Source organism: Mytilus trossulus, chromosome 7 (assembly GCF_036588685.1).
Source record: "Mytilus trossulus isolate FHL-02 chromosome 7, PNRI_Mtr1.1.1.hap1, whole genome shotgun sequence".
NCBI classification, from domain to species: domain Eukaryota; kingdom Metazoa; phylum Mollusca; class Bivalvia; order Mytilida; family Mytilidae; genus Mytilus; species Mytilus trossulus.
In genome coordinates this window covers 44,144,562-44,149,503 of record NC_086379.1, presented here as the reverse complement: position 1 = coordinate 44,149,503, position 4,942 = coordinate 44,144,562, and the positions used below count along the sequence as shown (strand labels likewise).

At 31.8% G+C, this 4,942-nt stretch overlaps 1 protein-coding gene across 1 annotated transcript in view; it reads left to right on the top strand.

Moving 5' to 3' along the window:
• The first annotated feature begins 40 nt into the window (after positions 1-40).
• Positions 41-4,942, top strand: part of LOC134725134 (uncharacterized) — a 52,328-nt gene continuing 47,426 nt past the window's right edge. Inside the window, exon 1 of the mRNA XM_063588687.1 lies at positions 41-138. The gene's annotated coding sequence lies outside the window, so the exon portion shown is untranslated. The remainder of the gene's footprint in view (positions 139-4,942) is intronic.

Sequence of the window (4,942 nt, the reverse complement as noted above, 5' to 3'; positions counted from 1 at the left end):
TCTACGGAAATTACTCAGTCCTCATCCGTGAAGCACCCAGATTTTACAATGAAAAAATGGAAAATGGCAGATTTCACTTGATTTTTTTAATTGTTTTTCTTGCCTGCAATAATAAATAGCCCGTTGCGTAGCATGTTTGTAAGTATAAATGTTGAAGACAAAAGTATCCACAACGTTCTAACACAAGGCATAAAATTGTAGGCTTCCTGTTGAGTTTTCTACAGCTTACGTAAATTTTACTCTTTCTCCATATAATTTTGTACAAAATTCAGTGGGAAACTAGATATATAGACGTTTCCCACTTCAGCCAAGTAATAAAGATTAATAGATATTTTATTGACTTGTATATATACTTTCACTGATTATGCTGATAGAGTATGGTCCTATGAAATAAGGTATGCATCAAACAAACAACAACATGATGGAAGAGCAGAAAATAGACAAAGGCTACCAGTGCAGTACCAGTAGGTCAGTTTCAGGATATGGTTTTCAGACGAATCTGTCATGTGCTTCCATCAGCATATGCTTAAAATGTAAACATCAACGCCAAAATTTCCCTATGTATGGTACAGGTAAATGTACGCCTTCTATCTGGTAAATGACGACATAAAGGCGTGCCAAATTAATGATTTTTCTGTTTATAAGAGTCAGACATGATTACAGAAATGACATACAGGCCAGTTCCAGGATATGGTTTTCAGACAAAACTGTCCTGTGACTTGTCACTTCCATCTGATACAATGTACCATGTGACAAAAATGTATGCATTGCCATTTCCAAGACATGTTAAGCAAAAGTTTTCTTTTATACTGCACAAAATATTTGGGAAATTAAAATTTAATAAGATGATTACCCTCCTGCAGTCGTACTGGAATCAAGGTTACGTACTTACAGAACATAAATTATGTCAGTGTCTGTACTACCCTACAGACTGACAATTATGAAAATGCTGGAAACTTATAATAGAGCAGAGATACAGGCTCATCTTCTATATGGTGAATGATGTCTTAAAGGGTGAAATTGTCGATCTTTTCCAGTGTAAGACATGATTTTAGAAATGATGAATGGGTCTTCAAAACAGCAGAGAGATTCCGCATTACAAATTCAGAGACACAGTTTGATGTACAATGCAAGCATACAGTCTAGATACATTGTACATGTATATATTTTGATGTATTTTTAATCTACTTTTCAACATATTGGACAATCTACTAATAAAGATAAAAAATTTCTAACCTTTATCTGACCCTGACGATTGTTATATTTTCTTACTCTTAGTCTAATAAATTATTCATAGAAATATTTACTTAGATATAGGAAGATGTGGTGTGAGTGCCAATGAGACAACTCTCCATCCAAAAAACAATTTAAAAGGAAACCATTATAGGTTAAAGTACGGCCTTCAACACAGAGCCTTGGCTCACACCGGACAACAAGCTATAAAGGGCCCAAAATTACTAGTGTTAAACCATTCAAACGGGAAAACCAACAGTCTAATCTATATAAACAAAACGAGAAACGAGAAACAGGCATACCTGCCAACTTTCACGATTTAGGCGTGTACTACACGATTTTGACCCTTTGTCACGATTGCACGATTGTGTTTTTGAAAAACCCTCTAAAACACGATTTGGTGAAAATCTAAACGAAAAATTTGATTGTTCCCGATTTTGAACTGTGTTCAATGGAAGAAATCGTGTTCAGCCAATCAAATTGTATGTTTCTTATAATCAAAGTTATCAGCCAATCAAAAACGTTATATATGTTAAAGGAAATATCTTCACAGTTAACATCCCAAACCACCTTATTTGAAAAAATAAATTATCTTTTATTATTTTAAATTGCACAATTTTACTATTATAAGGTCTATATAAATGTAAGATTCACCAAATCCATTAGGTATTTTACATTAGTATGAAATTGCTACTTAATATATTACAACGGATTTAACCAGTTTTTAGCGCATTTGATCATATTTTACTTAATTTTATCACTTAACAATAAATGGTTTACTTTTATTCTAGACTTATATAAAGCAATAACAACAGATTTTTAACATAAACATGAGATAAGATAGTTTTAAAAACACCCAAGTCCCTGTATATATGCCATGTAAAAAAAAAAACTTTCTTTCTTTTTAAATGCATGTGCTGTACATATTTTTAATGTGTTTACAAATTTTAATAAGACATTAAGGGTATATACTCCATTAGGAGGTGCTCCTACTTAAAGGAGGCTAATACACAGAAGAAGCTAGATATTGAACTTGTGTTGTATTCCTCTGTTTGTTGGTCAGAATCATAAAATCGTGAACATGGCAAATGATTTTTCACCTGCAAGGAGGTTCTTACACAGAATAAGAATAAAAGCATGGCTGATTGGCAAACTTCAATGATGCAGTTCTACCATAAAGATAATAAATAGTAGTTTATTCACTAATTTATTGACAAAACACTTGCTGTAACATAATTTTATTTATGTATTCAATTAAATTACCAAAGCATTGAAAGTATAATGTACTATTCTTTATTTTTCACAGAGACAAAACACCCTCCCCACATCATCATGAGGAATCCCTTAAATGAGGGACTACCCTTAGTCAAGGGGTCATTTTACTCTTGTAAAAAATAAAATAGAAAAATGTAGATTTATTAACTTAGAAATGGGAAATTCTCACATTATATCTGGAGCAGCTTTTCTAAATGAAGGGTCCAATTATTTTTAATAATAAAGAAGATATAAGGCCAAGAACATATAAAAATTCTTGGACATGTGTTGACCATATATAATACCAGATAGATCATAAGATGTATAGTTCGTTGGGAAAAGCTTCAAATAATATGAATATGTGCTCACTTGTACTCGAACTGTGGTTTTTAATGTCATAACATTGAGGGGGTATCCCTAGGTGTTGTTCCCAACCTGATAAAAGTCCTTCTTTGTGCATAATTTTAAATTAGAAAAGTCAACAACTATTGAGTATCCTTACACTTGAAAATAATTCCTGGTCTTGCAGCTACATGTTCATCTTTTCTGCTTATATAATAACAAGCATCATGCAAATAAACTTGAGAAAAAGGCATGTAAGCTCATCTTACAAATATGACTCTTTTTCGAGACCACAAAACAGCACGCGCAAAATAGTTGTCGCAAAAAGAATTGTAACCTTTAAAATTGTTGTTGCGCACTAAAACCCCCATGGGCACTTTCAAAAGTTGACAGGTATGGACAGGTATATATATTACATAAACAAAGGACAACTACTGTACATCAGATTCCTGACTTGGGACAGGTGCAAACATTTGCAGAGGGATTACTTTTTATTTTTTAATCAAAATATTGATAGGCAGGTATAAATTAAAAAAAAATAAAAAAATGGACTGAAATATGACCAACATGACCAAGGCCAAAGTGTTGAGTGGCTGAAACAACATTCAGCCGAATGGGTTTATTGCTGAAACGTCTCAAAAGCTTGAAGTCATATACCTAGTCCAAATAATTATGACTTCTTCAAAGGCTATTTTAATTTTTTGAGATCCGCCTTCCCACAAACATGTTAAACGCATCAGGCTATTGAAATTTTTTCTGTGACACATCTATGAACATGATGAAAGGCTTTTATATGGGAGTCCATTTTCAGTGATATGCATCATGTGTTATATCAGTAATTTACTATCAGGATACTATTTTATTATGATCAATCATATCAAGATTATATTAAACAATTAACATTATTTATGGTTCAAATTGTAAATGATGTCAACAAGAAATCATCTAACCATATTACTTACTTCATTGTGAACTTTACTTAGATAACCAAGTCGATGAATAAATACAGGAGAAAATTAGCAAGCAAATTTGCAAGAAAAGGCTTAAAATTGTCTTTTTGTTTGTTAAGGAACTATTTGACATCTTTTATATATCTAATACTGTGTCTTCATTGATCTTCATTACTTATTTTTAGTGTTGTCAAATCGAACCCTTTTGCCTAACCGGTTACTGGTATAATCATTCGATGGATTAACCGGATAACCAGTACTTTGAGTTAATGTTTGAAGGCCTTATCAATAGTTAGTTATAGTAACCTACACATCGATATACATGTATTTAGAAGATGTGGTACATGTATGAGTGTCAATGTGTCTACATTCCATCCAAGTCATACATTTATGTTTTTATAATACGACGAATTAAAGTTTGGCCTTTGGTTTAATAAGGCTTGTCTGTGAAGATTCCTGTCGAAGTTTGACTTTTAATAATCGAACTATGGCGTTTGTACTAACTTCAAATTTGAAAAAATAAAAAAAAAACGTCTTGATCTCGTAGAATTGAATATGTCTGAAACCGATGATTCTTCCATTTTGTCTTGTTGTCTCTGAAAATAATGTGAGGTGTTTCAATTAAAATTGATTAATCCTGATATTCATACCATCAAGTATACCTTGATTACCATGATTACATTCACGGTTGTTTGCTTTTTACAGTTTTTGAGTTAGAATTTTGTTTAAAGTATGACACAGACTTGAACAACGGAGATTGCACATTCAGATGTAGGTCTACGCAATATAAGATCAAAAATGAAATAATGAAGTAAATCGAAAAATTTAACCGTAATTACTGATTAAAAATTACTGTTAAAAAAACATGAAACTAATTATGTTTCCTTAAGAACTTGCCCCTAGCTGAGCGACAAGTTCTAATTAATTTTATATTTTTGGATCAACAATACCAATCAATGTACAAGACAATTGATCTGTCAAGTTAATTACCAGGACAACAATTTTTAAAGAAAACACAACTAATTAATGATTTCAATATAAACTTATATCAAATCTATTCAAATTGAAAAAAGGTCCGGTTAATCTGTTAGCTTTTTTTAAGTATTCGGTTGTTCGAACGGTTAACCAGTTAACTGTCGACAACACTTCTTATTTTAAATGTA